We start from the raw sequence: 22,946 nt of genomic DNA on the forward strand, positions 1-22,946 counted from the left end.
TGTATATTCACATAAACGTGCTCTTGCTCAGATCATGCAGGATGATACAGATTCTGATACTGCAGATGGTGACGGGGGGCTGCGGGGGGCTGCATCTCTTGCAAAAGGGGTGCAGTCGATGATAGAGGCTATTAGGGATGTGTTGAATATTGCTGATACAACACCTGAGCAGGTTGAGGAGGCTTACTTCACTGAAAATAAGAGAGCCTTGCTAACCTTCCCTGCGTCAAAGGAATTAAATGCTATATTTGAAAAGGCTTGGGAAAACCCGGATAAAAAATTCCAGATACCTAAACGCGTTCTGGTAGCGCCTCCTTACCCGGTAGAGGATAGGAAAAAATGGGAAAACCCGCCTATTGTTGACGCATCAGTATCCAGACTCTCAAAAAAGGTGGTTTTACCTGTTCCAGGATCTACCGCCTTGAAAGAGCCGGCTGATCGTAAAATTTATAATACGCTCAAATCCATGTACACGGCTTCTGGGGTAATCCTACGTCCCACTATTGCAAGTGCTTGGATTGCCAAAGCTATAGTAAAGTGGTCAGGCACGTTACTTGAGGACTTGGATACTATGGAGAAATGTGATGTTGAATTGCTTTTACGTAACATTCAGGATTCGGCAGGATTTCTGGTAGAATCCATGAAAGACCTGGGTTCCATGACTGCGGGGATTTCTTCCATGTCAGTATCAGCTCGTCGAGGACTGTGGTTGCGCCAGTGGTCTGCCGACGTGGAATCCAGGAGAAGTGTGGAGACCCTACCCTACACAGGTCAGGCTCTCTTTGGGGAAGCGTTAGATGCATGGAACTCCACAGCTACTGCTGGTAAGTCACCCTTTCTTCCCTCAGCTACACCTGCTCCGAAGAAACCCTTTTCTTCAGTTACATCACAGCCCTTTCGGTCTAACAAGCCCAGAAAGGCCAAGCCGTCCATCACCTTCTTTCGGGGAGGTCGGCCCAAGTTCAAGAAACCTGCGGCTTCAGGTTCCCAGGAACAGAAACCTTCTCCAGGTACACCAAAGTCCTCCGCATGACGGTGGACTGCACGCCCCGGAGGTGGGGCCGGTGGGAGCGAGACTCAGACATTTCAGTCATGTCTGGGTGTCCTCCGGCCTGGACACCTGGGTGCAAGATATTGTGTCCCGGGATACAGGATGGAATTTCAAAATCTCCCTCCTCACCGATTTTTCAGATCAGGCTTGCCAGCTCTGCCCTGCAAGAAGCCGTCCAGAAGTTGGTGGAGGCACAGGTTATTGTACCAGTACCTCCTCATGTGCAAAACAAAGGTTACTATTCGAACCTTTTCGTGGTACTGAAACCGGATGGTTTGGTCAGGCCCATTCTGAACTTAAAATCACTTATCCCCTTTCTGAGGGAGTTCAAGTTCAAAATATCAGGTCTGGAGGAGGGGGAATTCTTAGTATCTTTGGATATCAGGGAAGCGTACCTCCACATTCCAATTTGGCTGCCGCATCAAGCTTATCTTCGATTCGCATTGTTGGACTGTCACTTTCAGTTCCAGGCCCTCCCATTCGGGCTCTTCACAGCATCGGGGGTATTCACCAGGTGATGGCGGAAATTATGATTCTACTCCGCAGACAGGGGGTGAACATAATTCCATATCTGGACGATCTGCTGCTGAAGGCATCGTCCAAGGAGAAGCTGTTACGGTCCATAACACTCACGACCCAGCTTCTCAGGGAACATGGTTGGATCCTGAATCTTCCAAATTCACATTTGGAACCAACCAGGAGGTTGTCCTTTCTGGGAATGATCCTCGACACGGAGGTGCAGAGGGTGTTTCTCCCAGAGGAAAAAGCGTTGGTGATTCAAACGATGGTCCGGAATGTCCTGAAGCCAGCCTGGGTGTCAGTTCATCAGTGCATTCGCCTTCTTGGGAAGATGGTGGTCTCTTACGAGGCTCAGCAGTACGGGAGGTTTCACGCTTGGTCCTTCCAACTGGATCTCCTGGACAAGTTGTCGGGATCCCATCTACACATGCACTAGAGAATACGTCTGCTGCCAAAGGCCAGGATTTCACTCCTCTGGTTGCTGCAATTACCTCACCTTCTGGAGGGGCGCAGGTTCGGGATTCAGGACTGGATCCTCCTAACCACGGATGCAAGTCTCCGGGGCTGGGGCGCATTCACTCAAGGGGAAACCTTCCAAGGAAGGTGGTCAAGTCTGGAAGCTGGCCTACCGATAATCATTCTGGAACTAAGAGCCGTCTACAACGGTCTTCTCCAATCTGCCCATCTTCTGAAAAATCGGGCCATTCAAGTGCAGTCGAACAATGTGACAACGGTGGCTTACATAAACCGACTGGGCGGTACGAAGAGCAGAGCTGCAATGGCAGAGGTAACAAGAATCATCCTCTGGGCAGAAAAGCACGCGTTTGCGCTGTCAGCAATCCTTATTCCGGGAGTAGACAACTGGGAAGCAAACTTCCTCAGCAGACACAATCTCCATCCAGGGGAGTGGGGCCTCCATCCGGAGTTGTTCAAGGAGGTAACAGATCTTTGGGGCGTACCCCAGATCGACATGATGGCCTCTCATCTGAACAAGAAGCTTCTGCGATTTTGTTCCAGGTTGAGGGACCCGCAAGCAGTGGCGGTGGACGCCCTCGTGACTCCGTGGGTATTCCAGTCGGTGTACATGTTTCCTCCACTTCCACTCATCCCAAGAGTTCTAAAGCTCATAAGAAGAACAAGGGTTCAAGCGATCCTCATTGCTCCAGACTGGCCAAGAAGGGCTTGGTACGCGTATCTTCTGGATCTACTGCAAGAAGAGCCGAGGCCTATTCCTCTTCGGAAGGACCTGCTGCAGCAGGGGCCGTTCGCATATCAAAACTTACCGCGGCTACGTTTGACGGCATGGAGGTTGAACGCATGATACTAGCTCGGAAGGACATTCCGAACAAGGTTATTCCTACCCTGATACAGGCTAGGAAAGGAGTAACGTCTAAACCAGAGATTTTCAACCTTTTACAACTCGCGACACACTGAACAAGATATAAATATTGCTAAGGCACACTCACATATAATGGTGATGCATGGTGCAGTTGCGTGTCCTAGGATGTCATGTCGCAGCTTTTCCATAGGTAACGCCTGAGCCACATCTGAGAAAGCCAGAAGAGCCCAACACTGCCTGGGCCCAAAAATAGAACTGGCTCTGCAACCACTAAACCCACCAGTATTGATCATTCCAGTGCCTCAGTAGCGACTGACGGGCCTGGCTCTACTTCTATGGCAGCACACCTTGAGACTGCTCAGGGCACACTAGTGTGCCACGGCACAGTGGTTGAAAAACACTGGTCTAAACATTACTATCGAATTTGGAAAAAATATGTATCTTGGTGTGAGTCCAAGAAATTTCCTGCGGTGGAGTTTTAGCTGGGACGGTTTCTCCTCTTCCTACAAGCTGGTGTGGATATGGGCCTCAGGTTGGGATCTGTGAAGGTCCAGATTTCGGCCCTATCCATTTTCTTCCAAAAACAATTGGCTTCCCTCCCTGAGGTGCAGACCTTTTTGAAGGGAGTTCTGCACATCCAACCTCCCTTTGTACTGCCTACGGCGTCTTGGGACCTTAACGTGGTGTTGCAGTTCCTCCAATCAGAGGTTGAGGTCAAATTTCTTACGTGGAAGGCTGTCACGTTGTTGGCTTTAGTTTCTACTAGACGTGTGTCGGAGTTGGGGGCTTTGTTCTGTAAAAGCCCATACTTGATCTTCCACGAAGATAGTGCTGAGCTCCGGACACGTCAGCAGTTTCTTCCGAAGGTTGTGTCGGCATTTCATATCAACCAACCTATTGTGGTGCCAGTGGCTACTGACTCCTCAATTTCATCAAAGTCCTTGGATGTTGTAAGGGCTCTGAAAATCTATGTGAAGAGGACTGCTCGTCACAGGAAATCAGACTCTGTTTGTCCTGTATGATCCCAAGAAAATTGGGTGTCCTGCTTCTAAGCAGACGATCTTTCACTGGATCAGGTTCACTATCCAGCATGTGTATTCTATGGCAGGCTTGCCGTGTCCTACGTCTGTTAAGGCCCACTGTACTCGTAAGGTGGGGTCTTCCTGGGTGACTGCCCGGGGAGTCTCTGCGTTACAACTTTGCCGAGCTGCAACTTGTTCTGGGTCGAACACGTTTGCAAAGTTCTTCAAGTTTGATACTTTGGCCTCTGGTGATCTGAAGTTCAGTTAATCAGTTCTGCAGGAGCCTCCACGCTCTCCCTCCCATTCTGGGAGCTTTGGTACATCCCCATGGTACTAATGTGGACCCCAGCATCCTCTAGGACGTAAGAGAAAATAGGATTTTGGTTACTTACCGGTAAATCGTTTTCTCGTAGTCCGTAGAGGATGCTGGGCGCCCGCCCAGCGCTTCGTTTTCCTGCAGTTGTTGTCTGGTTCAGTTCAACTTTGTTTTTAGTTATGTACTGCTTTGTTACTTGGTAAGTAAGGTTTTCAGCGGTTGCCGAGTTTTCAAGCTAAGTTAGCTTGATGTGCCTTGTATGTGTAAGCTGGTATGAATCTTGCCACTATCTGTGTTAAATCCGTCTCTCGAAGATGTCCGTCTCGGGCACAGTTTCTAGACTGAGTCTGGTAGGAGGGGCATAGAGGGAGGAGCCAGCCCACACTCTCAAACTCTTAAAGTGCCAATGGCTCCTGGTGGACCCGTCTATACCCCATGGTACTAATATAGACCCCAGCATCCTCTACAGACTACGAGAAAAGGATTTACCGGTAGGTAACCAAAATCCTATTTTCAGGTGACTTAAAGGCAGGTAAGGAGGAAGGCTAGTCAGATGCTTGGCTGCATTGGGAGAGGAATCAGCAGCAGAAAGAAAGAAGTAATAATGCCACTGTATAGGTCATTGGTACGGCCTCATCTAGAATACTGTGTTCAATTCTGGAGGCCATATCTTCAAAAGAATATTAATACATTAGAGACTGTACAAAGAAGGGCAACTAAAATGGTGCATGGCCTACATCACAAAACATACCCAGAAAGACTAAAAAAATAAAAAATCTCTATGTATAGTTTGGAGCAGAGAAGGGAAGGGGGGACATGATAGACACTTTCAAATATATCAAGGGTTTTAACAAAGTCAAGGAGGGAAACATTCTTCATATGAAGAGAAGCAATAGGACATGAGGACATGCATTGAGACTGGAGGGGGGGGGGGGGGGTTCAGGAGAAATCTGAGGAAAAATTACTTCACAGAAAGGGTAGTGGACAAGTGAAATAGCCTCCCGTCAGAGGTGGTAGAGGCTAAGACAGTAGTACAGTTTAAACATGCATGGGATAGACATATGGATATCCTTACAAAGAAATAAGGATCAAATAAGTTTTGAGATAAAAATATGGTTAAAAAAAAGGGCAGACTAGATGGGCGAAGTGGTTCTTATCTGCCGTCAAATTCTATATTTCTATGATAGTCTTTTGAGTTTTCCACCAAAAAGGTTATTAAGGATGTAACCTCTTTCTGTTAAACCTGTCACCCATTTGTCTGACAATGACTTTCTCCACTGGTCCCTGAATGACAGAAGACGGTCACCCACCACATACTCATCTGGGTGTTCCCACAGATTTAAAACCAAAACACATATATACAAAAATGAAGAGGGTATAAACTAAAAGACAATGGCAACGTAAAAGATGAGAAAAGTACCATATGAATATGTGGTAGACAGAGACAAACAAATATCATTAACAATTATGGCGCAGGAAAAATGGGTGCTCCTTGAACCTGACCTGGTAGCTGATCATCCTGTGAGCTTTCTTCCATTGCTTCCTTCAAATTTGAGACCAGCCTTCGTTCTGGAAGTTCCCTGTGTGAGGGCCATATTGCAGGTATAGGACAAATTGGACACGCATTTAGATCTGGTACCCTACCCATCACCCACACTCTCCATTAGGATGCATGTCTTCTTCCATGCGCCCTTGGGTATTGGCCGGGATAACTAGAATCTTACACATCCAAGGTTACTGCATCCCAAAATTTTGCAGATTTGTGTGAAAAATATTGTATGTCCTCCAGTTATCAGTTTGCATATCTAATAATCTGCAGTTAGTAAAGCTCACAAAATGAGACAGCCCACTTAATTTGAGCGTCACTGTATTTATGATCCAAATCGCAAGGACACTACTCTACTCGTTATTAGTAATTTCAGCCTCTGTGTTTAAGGAGCCATTTGAGCGGAACTGGTAGCAGGACCTGGGGATTAGCCTAGAGGATAGAGCATGGGCGGATATCAGACAATGAGTAGCTAAAGCTTCTATTAATACTAACATAAAGGAAAATTATTTTAAAATGTACTCACGCTGGTATAAGGTCCCCAAACGGCTGCACCATATTTTCTCGGGATCTTCAGACTAATCCTGAAGGCATATTGGATCCTATCTGCATATATGGTGCGCTGCCCCAATATCTAAATATTGGGAAGAAGTGCTCCTCTGTAAACCCTGGATATCCTTATCTAAATTTCAATTTAAAGTGTGACCACATTTATAATGCGGCCAAACTTATGATTGTGTCCCAGTTAGATAATAAAATAAACATCTCATTTGGGATCCATTCGCTTGATACTACACGAAAAGCTTGGCATGAGCAAGGTTTCTGCACGCTGTGCGCCCCATCAGTTGACTCTAGAGCAGAAGGAGGCTTGGCCAGGTTTGATGGCAATTGCTCATAATCGGTCTGGGAGATCATCAGTGGCGAAAAATCCTAGATCTACAGTTTTGACCCAGAGAACAAACAGCATTTGGCCCAGTGTACCCCAGTTGATGATGCACTGCCACAGAAGTTCCAATGCGAAAGCAGCATGGTAAAGCTGATGGTGGCTGTTTTTGTGGTCATATAGCTACCAGAACACTTGTGCAGCAGTGCACCATCACTAATGACTAGTCACCAACCAATGCCTGCTGCAAGTGCTAGAAGCCATTTCCAGGTGCCGTGCAAGAACTTTCACTCGTGGTGCTGTTCTTCATCACAAAAAAAGCATCTACTCACAAGTCCAGAAAAGTGATGGATTTTCTGGTCCATGAGAACATGCAGGAGCTAGGTCATCCGCCGTACAGTCAACACCTGACCCCTGCAACTTGATGTTCCCACAAATCAAACGCAAGATGCATGGGATTCGTTTGAGTCACTGGAAGCTTCAGTGGACACCTTCATCCAGCATGTAGAATACATACCCTCCTCTGGCGAATACTTTGAAAAATGTAATGTTCACTTTGTAAATATATTACTTCTTTTGCACCCAGAAACTTATTGCACACTCCTCGTATATGGATAGAAATAATAAAACCTGTCAGATGCTTATTCCAGACTTCATGTGCCGTCCATGAGAGAAGTGGGAAGAGAGAAGCTTCACAACAGTCATTACAGATCCTCCTTTCAGGTGTTGCAGGTCTTGCAGGCTGCCTAATGGTCAACTGTTCAGCATTGTTTCACTCTTTTGGTTAAAGGTAGGCCCTTCTGCTCACTACTCTTTTCGTTTCAATAAGGTAGTAGGAGCCCATTGCTGTAGACCTCTAGCCATCCCCAGCCTTACACTAGGCAGGGTGGCCTGGTGCAGATGTACTTCCTGCTGCCAGGCACCATAATCTGTAGGCTAATAGAAGGCAGATGTGTTTAACATAGAGAGTTTGCCAGCTCTCTCCAACATCCGAGCAGATTCCCCTACTGAATGTGGGAACTGCAATCAAACTGTCTCACCACCTGCACTGCAACAGATCCTAGCTCCTGTGCTGCAGTCTTGACCGGCATTGACTGGGCACCCCACTCCCAACACACCGTGGACCGCCGGCACACCCTTCTTCCTCCAGCTCTGCTTCCCGAGCCACACAGCAGCCTAGAGTTGCAATGAAAACAATAAACACAAATTGGGTGCAAGAAAAAATAAGGAGAAAAAATGTACTAGCTGATCTATTCCTTCAGTACTTCATTTTAAATGGAAGAAGGTGAGGTCAGGTGACGTAGGGTCTGAAACATGTGGGAAGTGGACTAGGCCCCACAGTAGGTAAGGAAAAATGGGCACATAATGGAGGTGTCCGAATAAAATTATTGAAGGGTAGCAAATTTACTACCTCCAACAGGGGAAAATCAGCAGGACTTTCGCCTCTCTCCATATGCTATAGTGCTGCAATATTGTTACTATATACGTACCTCTCTATATCTATGTTTCAAATTGGTTCTTTTTATATAACATCTCTATGACAACAAAATGTCACCTGACTATTAGGGCCATTTAGATACTAGTACTGTGACACGTAGTGTGGCCATGTGACCACCCAATGTAAGAGGAACCCTGAAAGGCGGGAAGTTGAAACTCTCAGTGACAATGCGCTACTCCTGATCACGTGACACAATATGCCGTGATAATAGGTGGTCTGTCCCTGAGACCAAGAGTCCGATGACCATAATAGTATGCGTGGCACATTGGATTACAGGACTTCCGGGAACTGCGTAAAACAACCAGAGTCCGGTCATCTGAGTACTGCCCCGTCATGTTGGCATAATCCATTGTGTTGATAGGTACTCAAACAAATTAAGTCATTACATGTCCGATTACCTAGCAACTACATACACAAGGACCCTGATTGGTTGACATGTGAATAAGGATTAGCTGTTTATTGACTAGAAAGGGTACTTATTAATCCAATCAAGGAAACAAAATAAAATATTTATTTATGAAGTGCATTTACCAACTGAGTTTACCTCCCTTAATCTATTTATGTATAATTGTATATATTTGGGAAGGGTATATAAGGGTACTGTGGAGGAGTAGGGATCACCTTTGAAGAAGCTGCAATTCCTGGCAGTGAAACGTGTTAGTCTACTCGCATCACAGACCTGGATTGAATATTGCTACACCGAAGTTCCAGACCAGCCACCTCCACAGTGCAGGCTTGCGACACCGAAAGGATCTGATATGAAACCTCCAGTAAGGAACCACCACCACAATACTTGAGGACTTCACCACCCATTTGGGACTATGCCCTCCGTGAAATTTATCCTCTAGCAGTGGACATTTGTACTTATACTTCCTACTGGATTTCTGCCTATGTGAGATTCACAAATTCTTTATAATTCAGCCATGATTTATAGTTGCCAATATAGGAATGGACACTCACATATTTATGTTTTTGAACTGACCTCACATTCCAAGGTGTCATGGTAATTTGATTTTTAATATATAATAATATTGTTTTATTGTATGGTATAATAAATATGAATTTGATTTTTTTTTTTTTAAAGAGAGCAATTGTTCCATCAGATTCTTTATCTTGTAGTGCCACCACTCTTTCTTTTTGTTAGTTCCGTGTATACAGCCTCCCTTTCAGCCTCTGGAGTCAGTAGACATGCCTTTTTTTACAATGAAGATTATTTTTTTTCCTGGCAATCACGTCCACTCGAAGGGTCTCCAAGTTTGTTGCTTTGTGTTGCAAACCCCATTTGACCATTTTTCATTCAGATTAGGTGGTTTGCGGAAAAACCTTCCTTTCTACACAAAGTAGTGTCCGTATTCCATTTAACTCTGGACATCATCTTTCAGGTTTTTTTTTCTCCAGACTCCTCTTCTAAAAATTCATCATATTTGGCTTTGCTTAGACCGTGCCTTCAAAATCTATCACACACAGCTTTTCGATGTACGGAGAGTCTTCTGGTGCTGTTTGATGCTCCCAAGAGAGTTGGCCAGCCTCTAAGAATGCCATTGCCCGTTGGGTCACATTGGCCATTCAGCAGGCTTAAGAGTCTTCAGATTTGCCTATTCCTGCCCCACTGTGAGCTCATTTGCTTCCCGCTGTGGGGGCTTCTTGGGCATTACTCAACCAAGAACAAAGTTGAACTGAACCAGATATCCAATACAGGATCACGAAGCCCAGTATCCTCTACGGACTATGTATATGGATTTGAGCGTAGTGTCAATTTTGCGATCAGCCAATTCTTTCAACGCGGCAGATCCCGGGACAGGTAAAACCACAGTTTTCGACAGTCTGGACTCGGATGCGTCAACTATGGGTGAGTTTTCCCATTTCTTTCTATCCTCAGGGAAGGGGAATGCAACTAGAACCTTTCTTGGGATCTGGATTTTTTTCTCTGGGTTTTCCCAGGATTTTTCAAATATAGCATTTAACTATTTAGACGCAGGAAAGGTTAGCGAGGCTTTCTTATTATCCGTAAAATAAGCCTCCTCAACCTGCTCAGGTATTGCTTCAGCAATATTTAACACATCTCTAATGGCTTCAATCATCAACTGCACCCCCTTTGCAAGAGATGCCGCCCCCCGCATCTCTTGCATTTCAGAAAGTGGATTATGATGTACAAGTAGTGGACCTTATGGAACACTTTGGAGAAAAGAACTATAGAAAAAGTGACCTTGAGAAGAATAAGGATGAGGTGGATGAAGTGGATAGGATCAATCTCCTTCAATATAAAGAGAAGAATGAGAGGAAAAGAGGTGATGTGATGTTCCTGACGGGGTTCTCAAGTCAGTGGAGATTTCTAGAAGAAAGTATATATAAACACTGGCATATTCTCACCACAGATGATGATCTAAAGGAGATTTTACCGGAAAAACCTAAAATAGTATACAGGAGAGCATCCACTATAAAGACCAGTTTAGTAAGGGGCTACTGCAAGAACGATAGGAAAGGAGGAACAACTTAGCTGAAGGACATGGAGTCTGGATTCTACAGATGTAATAACTGTGTAGTTTGTAGAAAAACAAAGAAAATATCGACAAAACCTATTGTGAAATATAAATCTAACAGCACAGGGAAAGAATATAAAATAAAAGATAAAGGGGTATATGCAATTCCGGACGAATTGCGCCTTTTTTTCGACCGTTTTAGGATTCGACACTACTCGACAGCCGAAACCCTCCACCCGGGACCATGAATTCGACATATTCAATACATAACTCATTCGACACTCCCCTTGTCGAATAACTGACCAATCGTCGAGTAGTGGGCGTCCTGGATTCGACTTCCCTCCGTTTGGAGCCCTATATAGGGCTTGTTTGCTGCGTGCTCAGCAGCCATTTTGTAAACCTGCAGAGAGGTGTGTGGAGGTGCAGAGCTAGCAAATTGGTTGTTTTTGCTGTGGTATCGTTTGGACACCCAGCAGGCTTTAATCCAGGACGGACAGGATATCTGTTACCCCGGAGGAGAGTCATTTTTGGAGCGATTTCTACATTTGTAGGTAAGTACCACATGTGGTCTGACGTTGCATGTATGTGTTTGTGTAGTGTATGGGTGTTGTTCTGAGTGCTTGGTTACTGTTTTGGATGAGGTATGAAAGCCGTATGTAATGTTTGGGTGGTGGGGGGGTGCCATGAGGTGTACATGTGGCGTTGCTTTGGGGTGGTTGGGGTATGTATATGTGTGCAGGTATGTGTACATAGGTCTTGTTTGGATTGCTGCAGGTCCTGCTTGTATCGCTGCACGTTTTTTGGGGAGTTTTGTGTTTAGGGGTAGTTTTTTTGTTTTTTTTTCCATAAAATGTTTTTTGGGTCATGCTTTTGCATTGGTGTACCTCCAGCATGTGCAGGGATGCTTTTTGGCTTGTTTGGGGTGACTTTGAGCGTGTCGGTATTATCCATGTGGTCGACGTGCTGTCGTTTGTTTGCCAAACATGTTTTTTTTTTTTGCTCCTATTTTAGCACTAGTGCATCCCTGCACATGCTGGAGGTTCTTTTTGGCTTGTTTGGGGTGACTTTGAGCAAGTCGGTATCATCCATGTGGTCGACATGTGCTGTCATTTGTTTCCAAAACATGTTTTTTGCTCCTATTTTAGCACTGGTGCATCCCTGCACATGCTGGAGGTACTTTTTGGCTTGTTTGGGGTGACTTTGAGTGTGTCGGTATCATCCAAGTGGTCGACATGTGCTGTCGTTTGTTTGCCAAACACGTTTTTTTTGCTCCTATTTTAGCACTGGTGCATCCCTGCACATGCTGGAGGTACTTTTTGGCTTGTTTGGGGTGACTTTGAGCGTGTCTGTATCATCCATGTGGTCGACATGTGCTGTCGTTTGTTTGCCAAACATGTTTTTTTGCTCCTACTTTAGCACTGGTGTACCTCCAGCATGTGCAGGGATGCTTTTTGGCTTGTTTGGGGTGACTTTGAGCGTGTCTGTATCATCCATGTGGTCGACGTGCTGTCGTTTGTTTGCCAAACACATTTTTTTGCTCCTACTTTAGCACTACTGTACCTCCAGCATGTGCAGGGATGCTTGTACGGGGGTTTTGGCTTGTTTGGCTTTGTTTTTTTTCAATTTTTCAATTATTTTTTTTGTGTGTTTGGTCCTGCTTGAGCACTGGGGTCCCAGCAGCATGACGTGTGGTTGCATGTAATTATGTAATGTGTGTTAAATTTGTAAAAATAATTTTTATTTTTACAACAGAGATGTCCAGGGACAAGCGGCCCCGATCCCCCCCACCCCTCAGAAGAATTTTCCCTGCACAGCAATGAGGAGTGGGAGCTGACCCAGGAGGAGGATACGACCGACCAGGCATGCAGTGACCAACCGCGGTCGTCAAGGGACCAAAGGGAGAAGCAAAAGAAAAAGAAAAGGCCTAGAAAGGTAAATACTGACAACACCTGCAGACACAATAACATCCAACTTGACACACCCTAGTTTGTGCACTGCCATGCACACCTACAGGTATCTTTGCGCACTGCAAGGGATACGGACACAGGGATACTGACACACTCACAGGTATATACCGATCATATTAATTGCATGTTTTTTTTATCCCTAAAGGCAAGAAGCCAGCCAGAGGATCGGTCGGAGGAGGAAGCCTCTGGTGAAGATGCAGGACAGAAGAAGCTGTGTGGACCCAGATACACTGAGGCGGAAAACTGTGCCCTAGTGGATGGCGTCGACAGGTCCTACGACGTTCTGTATGGACCAAGGGCACAGACCACAGCAGCTAAGACCATGCAAAACATCTGGGATGCCATCGCGAGACAAGTCACTGCAGTATCTGGAAACCGCCGGAGCACCAGAAACTGCATGAAGCGGTACAGTGACAGACCAAGAAGAAGATGGGGATTCAGCGCCGACATGAGACAGCTACGGGAGGTGGTCCGGCTCTCAATCTGAAGTGGCTACGTTGGGAGAACGTTATTAAAAAGCCAGGGGCAAACGCAGGATTTGTTGGGGTTGGGGGGGGGGGGAAAGTTTCTATATATATATATATATATATATATATATATATATATATATGTATGTGTGTCACTGTGAACTACTGGCGAATGCACCTAGATGAAGAGTGGCTACATCTGTATGCATGGCTGGACTGGCCATCTGGCACTTCTGGCACATGCCAGAAGGGCCGATGGCCAGGTGGGCCGAATTGGTCACTCAGAGAGCCGGGAGGGCCGCGCGCAGTGCAGCCTCCGGCTCTCTGGTTCCGTGGAATCATCATTATGTATGTTTATATTTTGTTGTGTGCTGCCCGCTTTATCTGTTTGATGACTAGATCCTGATTCCTGAGTAATCTGCACATTTGTGGGGCTAGTTAACATGCAAGAGTTGGTTGCATGTATAGTTACCCTCAGGTGCTGTTGAAAAGGCTGTCTCAACGGGCTGAAGCGTGTGACATAATTTATGTCTATTTTTATATGTTATTTTATATGTTTTTGGTGCAGTGGATAATGTTCTCCCTGTATAGCTGACTCGGATGTCTCCCATGTCGCTGCGGCGAGCGCTGCCCGGGGTGGAACGCGGAAGCTGAGCCGGGTGGAATGCATTGCTGTTCCCATGGTTATCAGCTCCGTCCGCCGGAAGTAGCGCTGGGCGCCGCTGCTCGAACAGGGAGTGCACTGGTCTCAGCTGATACAGGTGAGTATGATCCTCTGGGGGGTATTTAAGTGTGTTGCAAAGGTTTTTGTGTATGTTGGTGTTGTCCTGAGGAAGGGGCTGTGACCCCGAAAACGTTTGACCATTGTCTACCAATACAAGCTGCTTTACCCATTTATGAAGTCTCTTGAGTGCCTTTTATTTGGAGAAATATTCGTTATTGAGGAAGTGCACCTGGAGCCGCTGCCTATTTACTAGAGTGCCGACTGTCTTGGACTTTGTGTATGAGGTATTTGCTTTACCTGTTGTAGGGCACCAAAAACTCCATGTGGAACTGTGCTTAATTTATGGACTTTCACCACTTATTATCTACACCATTTTTGTGAGACTGTATATGCTGGTCATTTAACCTGCTGTGTCATTCTGGACTACAATTTAAAGCGACAAGTACCACCTGGGATAAGTGTTGATATCATTAAAGGTGGTTGTTTATTAGTAGTCTAAGATGGAGTCCACCGTGCATGAGGCTGCTGGCTATAGAAATACAGGTTGAGTATCCCTTATCCAAAATGCTTGGGACCAGAGGTATTTTGGATATGGGATTTTTCCGTATTTTGGAATAATTGCATACCATAATGAGATATCATGGTGATGGGACCCAAGTCTAAGCACAGAATGCATTTATGTTTCATATACACCTTATACACACAGCCTGAATGTCATTTTAGCCAATATTTTTTATAACTTTGTGCATTAAACAAAGTGTGTGTACATTCACACATTTCATTTATGTTTCTTATACACATTATACACACAGCCTGAAGGTCATTTAATACAATATTTTTAATAACTTTGTGTATTAAACAAGGTTTGTGTACATTGAGCCATCAAAAAACAAAAGTTTCACTATCGCACTCTCACTCAAAAAAGTCCGTATTTCGGAATATTCCGTATTTCGGATATTTGGATATGGGATACTCAACCTGTATTACAATGCCAGCACCTGGTGAAACTTTTAGTTATACTGCAGGACAAATTGAAAGCATATTGGTCTCTGATGTGTTGTCTGTAGCTGATCCTCTGTTCAATTCTGAAGATCTGTACTTTCAATTAATGAAATTGAAGCGCCGCGAGATTGACTATTATTTACATGGAGTATCGTTGTCAGAGTATTTTAGGGAACGAAAAATCCCACGCGGTTTTAGAGTACAGAATGCTCCAACCATTGGGCGTAATAACCCTGAATTTGTAACTAGATGGATAGCCATTTTAAATAAATGTGCGTTTGATCTTATGATTGCGGTGATTGAGGAATCGAACCGTGAATTATCCCTTGTGAGACAAAAAATTGCAACATTTGAAAAAGATCATTTGAAAACATTAGAGGAGGAGAATAGCCAGGACTGGTTGCACAAAATTGAGACACAATGTGAACAGTACAAACGTAATTTGGTTAAGTTTAAAAAAGGAAAGAAGTATACTGTGGACAATGATTACGAGGATAACCGTGTATACAAGCGGCTATCAGGCACTGATGGATCCAGACAAGATCGTAACATGTACCGTCGCCGTAGACCATGGCAAAGAAAGGGGCAAGGGTTTAAATCTGATGTCCCTAGCTCCAATAGTGACAGCGACTTTATGGTGTCTGAATCTGATGATCTGTTAAAAAATCCTAGGGCCCCTTTAGGCCGAACCATGAAGGCCGTTACTGTAGCTTCCGCAGAGCTCCCACCCGCAGGGGGGGGCCAAAACCAGAGAAAGCCGAAAAGTGGTGAACAAAAACAAGACCTAGTATTTAATTTATCTAAAAGGGAGTTGGAGCCTCTTGAAGTAGTGGTTCTCAATAAAGGGTTAAGCTGCGTGCCTACAAATTGTTTTGATGCCTTTAATTGGACACGTGACTCTCATAACTTTGCTAGAAAATTGCGGTTAAAGGAATATTTTCAGGACAAACAACAAGTGAATGCTATGCCTAACGTTTTTTGATCCATTTATTAAGTCTGCCTCAAGATCTAGGTTTGACCCAATATCGGGTAATGCATCTCTGAGAACATTTAATAGGCTATTGGACGATTCTGTTTATAGATTCACTGCTGCACCAGGCAAGATTAAATACAATTTATCTAGAGCAGAAACTAATGCATTAAGAAATCTATCCTCTTACGAGGATATTATAATTCGCCCGGCCGATAAAGGCGGGGCAATTGTAATTCAAGATATAGATGTATATCGTGCAGAGATTTTGACGCAATTGGGGGACACAGAGGTTTATAAAAAACTAGATGGTGACCCTACAGTTAAATACCATAGAGAACTGCAGGGTATTCTGAAGTTAGCTGTGGAGAAGGGGTTAATCCCCAGTAAAGTATATGATGCGCTTATGGTCACACATCCGGTGACACCGATATTATATACATTGCCGAAATCACATAAGAACCCTCTGTGCCCCCCGGGTCGACCTATCATCTCTGCTCATAATTCTTTATTTCAACCTGTATCACAGTTACTTGATTGTATTGTTCAACCCTTGTTATGCAAGAAGAGGTCGTTTCTGAAAGATACAGTTTCTTTTTTGAACCAATTGATGGATTTAAAAGATGTCCCCCCTGATACCCTCCTGTGTTGTCTAGACGTAGTAAGTCTATACACATCTATTCCCCACGAATGGGGGTTGACGGCTTTGAAGGAATTTTTGTTGCAATTCCTCCTGTGCTCCTCCTTTGATCATGAGTTGTTTTTGCATTTGTTGGAATTGACATTGAACAGGAATTTTTTCCTGTTTGATGGTCAATTTTACTTACAGCTACGGGGGTGTGCCATGGGATCTTCCGTGGTCCCCTCGTATGCAAATATATTTATGTTTCAACAGGAAGAACGTATGTTTTTGCATAATGCTAAGGCCAGTGACTATATATTCTGGTATACCAGATATATAGATGACATTTTTTTGCTTTGGACTGGAGGCAAGGATAGATTCGTGAACTTGATGGAGGAGGTCAATGCGTTGAACTCCCCCATTAAGTTCACTTACAGGTGTGATTCATTTGAAGCAGTATTCTTAGATGTTAATATCTCATTTTTGAATGGAGTATTTGAAACTACGGTCCATCATAAACCAACAGACAGAAATACCTTTCTCATGGCTTCTAGCCATCATCCCAAAGCTCTTAAGGAAGGTCTCCCGAGATCACAAATGATGCGGTATGCCCGCATCATGAGTGATCCAGTGGAACTATTGCCTCATTTAGATAGCCTCATTGAGAAGTTTGTAGTGAGAGGCTATGATTTGAACACCCTGAGGAAACAGAAGGAGGAGGTATTGAGTCTACCTAGACAAAGTCTCTTACAACCGTCTGTTAGAAGTAATGATAAGATTTTACCATGGGCATCTGATTTTTCAACTGCTAGCCCTATTGTTAAAAGAGCCACTAGATCTCTGTGGCCCATTGTGAAATCTGATCCGGAATTACTGTGCTTTAGTGATATAAAGCCAGTAACTGCTTTTCGGAGGGGACGTCATTTACGTGACAGACTGGTTAGGACTGATATTACGGGTAGAAATATGCCCAAATTGAGTAATGTTTATATATATTGGTAGATGCTCAATTAGCTTAGTGATATCATTCAGGTGCTCGAAATGGAGGGGTATTTCTAAGCAAGAAAAAAAGGCATTTGTTTCCTCCAGCACCCTGAATGATAACCATAACCAGATATAAATTCCACATAATAATAGAATTCAGAGATCTTCGTTACACATATTTGCGCAAATGTGTGAATAAGCCCCAAAGCCGCATCAAGGCGTTTCTGTATATTTGGGGTCCCTAGCGCTATATCTAGGTGCAGGGAGTGGCACCCCAAAACACCAGCATAAGCCAGAAAGCCCAGCGTAGCATACCAGTGAAAAACTATAGTGTTAATGAATTAGTATTTAGGAAGCCGAAGCTATAGAGAAAGTGATACAAAAATGAAATGCAATTAAAATAGAGAAATAGTGTTAAAAAATTAATAAGTGAAAAGTGTTAATAGAATGTAAAGGTATGCCACACTAAGGCCATCCAGCTCAGCCAGTCCAGAGGCACCACACCTCACACCTCCATTACCCCATTATAGTATTTAGGAAACCATTATCATGTGGCTCCTTGCTGGTTAATCTTAGACCCAGATTGGGGTAATGGAGGTGTGAGGTGTGGTGCCTCTGGACTGGCTGAGCTGGATGGCCTTAGTGTGGCATACCTTTACATTCTATCAACACTTTTCACTTATTAATTTTTTAACACTATTTCTCTATTTTAATTGCATTTCATTTTTGTATCACTTTCTCTATAGCTTCGGCTTCCTAAACACTAATTTATTAACACTATAGTTTTTTCACTGGTATGCTACGCTGGGGTTTCTGGCTTATGCTGGTGTTTTGGGGTGCCACTCCCTGCACCTAGATATAGCGCTAGGGACCCCAAATATACAGAGACGCCTTGATGCGGCTTTGGGGCTTATTCACACATTTGCGCAAATATGTGTAACGAAGATCTCTGAATTCTATTATTATGTGGAATTTATATCTGGTTACGGTTATCATTCAGGGTGCTGGGGGAAACAAATGCCTTTTTTTCTTGCTGAGTAATGTTTATGTTAAGGCACCTGGTTGTTATAAGTGCACTCAATGCACTACTTGCAGTCATATGATCCCTTGTAAATCTTTCCGACACCCCCATGTAGACAGAACGTATGATATACGATTTGTATTATCGTGCAGCTCTTCGTTTGTGGTTTACGTAGTGGTCTGCCCTTGTGGATTATACTATGTAGGGCAGACCACTCGTAAATTCAGTGAAAGGATGGCAGCACACAGATCTGCCATCCATTTGACCCTTTCGGGTCGTGATATTAATCAACCTGTAGCAAAGCATTTCAAAAAATGTAATCACCCACTGTCTTCTTTCAAACGCTTTATGATTGATCATATCCCTCCCCCTGTGAGGGGTGGTGACAGAGCTAAAATGTTACTCATAAAAGAATCCAGATGGATTATGAGATTGGGAACCATTTTCCCAAATGGATTAAATGAGAAAATCAATTGGAATATGCTATAAATTAATATAGTCTTCCGGTATTTGAATATAATTTTTTATGATTGACTTATGTTGTTTATTTTTTGTTTTAGTGGAATCATCATTATGTATGTTTATATTTCGTTGTGTGCTTTCCGCTTTATCTATTTGATGACTAGATCCTGAGTAATCTGCACATTTGTGGGGCTAGTTAACATACAAGAGTTGGTTGCATGTATAGTTACCCTCAGGTGCTGTTGAAAAGGCTGTCTCAACGGGCTGAAGCGTGTGACATAATTTATGTCTATTTTTATATGTAATTTTATATGTTTTTGGTGCAGTGGATAATGTTCTCCCTGTATAGCTGACTCGGATGTCTCCCATGACGCTGCGGCGAGCGCTGCCCCGGGTGGAACGCGGAAGCTGAGCCGGGTGGAACGCATTGCTGTTCCCATGGTGATCAGCTCCGTCCGCCGGAAGTAGCGCTGGGCGCCGCTGCTCGAACAGGGAGTGCACTGGTCTCAGCTGATACAGGTGAGTATGATCCTCTGGGGGGTATTTAAGTGTGTTGCAAAGGTTTTTGTGTATGTTGGTGTTGTCCTGAGGAAGGGGCTGTGACCCATACTTGCCTACCTGACCCTCTCCATGAGGGAGAAAATGCTCTGTTCCTGGACTTTCCTGGTAATGTATGATTGCCATCACCTGTGGTGAAACACCTTTCTTATCAATTAACTAGCTCACCACAGGTGATGGCAATCATGCATTACCAGGAAAGTCCAGAGAACAGAGCATTTTCTCCCTCATGGAGAGGGTCAGGTAGGCAAGTATGGCTGTGACCCTGAAAACGTTTGACCATTGTCTACCAATACAAGCTGCTTTACCCATTTATGAAGTCTCGAGTGCCTTTTATTTGGAGATAGATATATATATATATATATATATATATATATATCTATCTATATATATATCTATATAGAACAAAGTGAACTCGCACTCAGAGATAAAAAGTTAACATCTTACCTCTTACCGGGAGCTTTCCAAATGGAATTCAGATAAATATGTTGGCATAGGCGACACTCACGGACTCTTGATGAACCATACACAGAAACGTCACAGAGATGAAGGTTAATAAATACCGAAACGTTGAAATCTGCAGCAGGACGTCTCTGTGTCCCGTTCATCAATAGTCCGTAAGTGCCGCCTATATATATTATACACACACCCACACAAATAACCGGCACTCCTTTAGTGTATTACAGCTGCCAGAATCAATTATACAGATTGCCGGCACTCGGAGACTCTCAATAATGCAAGTGAAGTGCTTTTTTTTCTTCAAAATGTTATTTTAAAAATAAAAGCACTTCTTTTGCACTATTGAGTCTCCGAGTGCCGCCATTCTGCATGTATATGTCGGGACAGCTATCCCCTGGAGGTCCCCAGAGCAAATGACTTCTTGTACTTCAGTACCAGTGCCGGATATTTGCAAATATGCAGTATATGTATGTATATATAAATATATATGTACAAGTGTGTGTGTGTGTATATATATGTGTATATATATATATATATATATATATGTGCAAGGGAGGGTAGGGGTAGTAGCGACTAACAGTGTCTACACTTTAAAGGATATATATATGAAAAAATGATAAAATGCGTATTTCTAAAAAATGGGGGGGTATTTATTATAAAACAGACATTTGATAACAATATAAAAAAAATTTTTGGGATGAAACAACAAAAAGAGAGGGGTTGGATTTGATCATTTAAAACATACATTTAGACTAATTAAAACATAAAAACATAACTGGAACAATAAAAATATATAAAAGTATTTCAGATAAGAAAAAGGTGCTTATCTTAAAAATGGAAGGTCAATTGAGGTATACCCAGCGCGTTTCGTCCATCTGACTTCATCAAGGGGTAGAGGGCTACTGAGCAGTCATTCTATTTATAGCCAAGGTAGTTAACAGAGTAGTTATGACATCACTTCCTGTTTAGGGCTACTTGATTATACAATTAAATACAGCATTATGAAAATTTGAAAATAAGTATTGCCAGGGGTAGATCTATGATATATAGTTTCCATATGATGATTCTGATGTAAAAACGAGTGTTGCAACTAGCAGTATAATATAAAATAAGTCCAGGGGCGCTTTTTGCCTCACTTCCGCCCCGCTTCCTGTGTCCGATTCTGGGCACTGCGCATGCGCACGGTGCCCCGTTTCCGGTATTCGCGTCTTTGTGGGCGCTGTGCTGCCCCACTTCCTGCTTGTGTGCACTGCGCATGCGCACGGTGTCCCGCTTCCGGTATTCGCGTCTCTGTGTAGGCGCTGTGCTGCCCCACTTCCTGCTTGTGTTTTTCTATTAGGGGAGCTGCACTTCCTGTTTCGTCGTTGCTCAGCTTGTAGCTTTGTATTGATTGGATAGGTTATATTGTCAATCATCACGGCGGCCATCTTTATGAAGCCATATAATACAGGACACGTTTCTATGGTGGCATTTTCAGCTTGTACGAAATTGCATAGAAAAACAAATAAAACAAGGATTAATACCTTACAAAGTGTCTTTAGTCCGTTTTATAGTTGGAGCATAGGGAAGGTTATAAGGGAAAGAGTTCATATTGCTTGAAACTTGATTTTCAAAATTCTATATATATACATATTAAGAGAGTTAAACCGCTGACTGGGCTTTTTAATATTAAGGGGGCACTTATACTATATATATAAGCTGTTAGTGTATCTCTTCAAATTATATACATTAGCAGGAGGCCAAAAAATTTTTTCATAGTACTTAGTGATAACATATAGTGTCTTATTTTAGTAATGCACTGTGCTTATCTACACATTAAAAACATGTGTTCGTTTTTTAACATTGTGCTAGTACTGTGTTCAACTTTACACCAGTGAGGCGTATATAAATAATACAGAGTGCACATGCAGTACTTGGGAGGAGGAGGGTTTATCTGTATATGGGAGTGAAAATTTTGTTGTTGTTAGTGATTATATAACATACTAGGTACGGGATGGAGCGCAAGATAGCGAGATTTAAGGTACATAGATTTATCAGTGCAGTGTAAATTATATGGTCTTTGTGTAAAGCAAAAAGAGAAGAAGAACGGTGGTCAATGTGCCAGTATTTATGTTAATGTTTTACATTGCTGGTATGTCATGAGCTTATTGTATCCCACATTGTACAGTACCCAATCTTCCCAAGTGGTTCCCCGCTTGGTACTATTTGGGCCCTACACTGCTTAGCTTCCAAGATCGGGCGAGATTGGGCGTCCGCCAGTGTGGTATGACTGTATCTCATGGACAAATAACTGAGTCGCACAGCAATCCGAATTTATTAACATGACAGGCAAATTGACAAACTATACAAGTGCTTCGTGCTGTGATTATAGTTAAATAAATACATAAAGTGCCAAGTGTATGGTGGTTTGATATACAAGCCTCCGACGAGTGAAGAGAGAATAAAAAGAGTAAAAATTGAAGGAATGAGACCGGGAGGTGGCTTCTTATCACAGGAACGGTGCGATCTCGTATCCTTCGTTAAATCCCAAGGGATGAGTAGTTTTCAGTTGGAAGATCCAGTACATCTCTCTCTGGGACAACTTCTTCGCTAGATCTCCTCCTCTGTCGCCGCTTGTGACGTGTTCAATTGCCTTAAAGGACAGTTCTTCCGGGTTGGACTGGTGTTCTTGTTTGAAATGTCTATAGAGTAAATGTGTCTCCAACTTGTTTTTTATGCTACGTACATGTTCTTGTATCCTGATTTTCAACGTCCTCTTTGTTTTGCCCACATACTTTTTGTGACAGGTGCATTCCATGAGGTAGATAATTGACGTGCTGTTGCAGTTCATAAAGTCCTTAATTTTGAATTCTTTGGTACCGTCAGTGTTGCTGAAAGTCCTCCTATTAGGGTTCAGGAATCTGCAGATATTACAATGTCCACATTTGTATGCTCCAACACATTTTGGAAGAGAGCGTTGATTATCTTCTGGTGGTAGTGCTCGTAGCATGCTGGGTGCGAGAATGTCCTTAAGATTTCTAGACTTACGAAAGATCAGCTCCGGTTGTGCAGGTAGA

General features: G+C 43.5%; 1 pseudogene; it reads right to left on the bottom strand.

The window, feature by feature from the left end:
- Positions 1-22,048: 22,048 nt before the first annotated feature.
- LOC134897883 (5S ribosomal RNA) lies at positions 22,049-22,167 on the bottom strand (annotated as a pseudogene).
- Positions 22,168-22,946: the final 779 nt, after the last annotated feature.

The sequence above is a fragment of the Pseudophryne corroboree genome, chromosome 3 (assembly GCF_028390025.1).
Source record: "Pseudophryne corroboree isolate aPseCor3 chromosome 3, aPseCor3.hap2, whole genome shotgun sequence".
NCBI lineage: Eukaryota > Metazoa > Chordata > Amphibia > Anura > Myobatrachidae > Pseudophryne > Pseudophryne corroboree.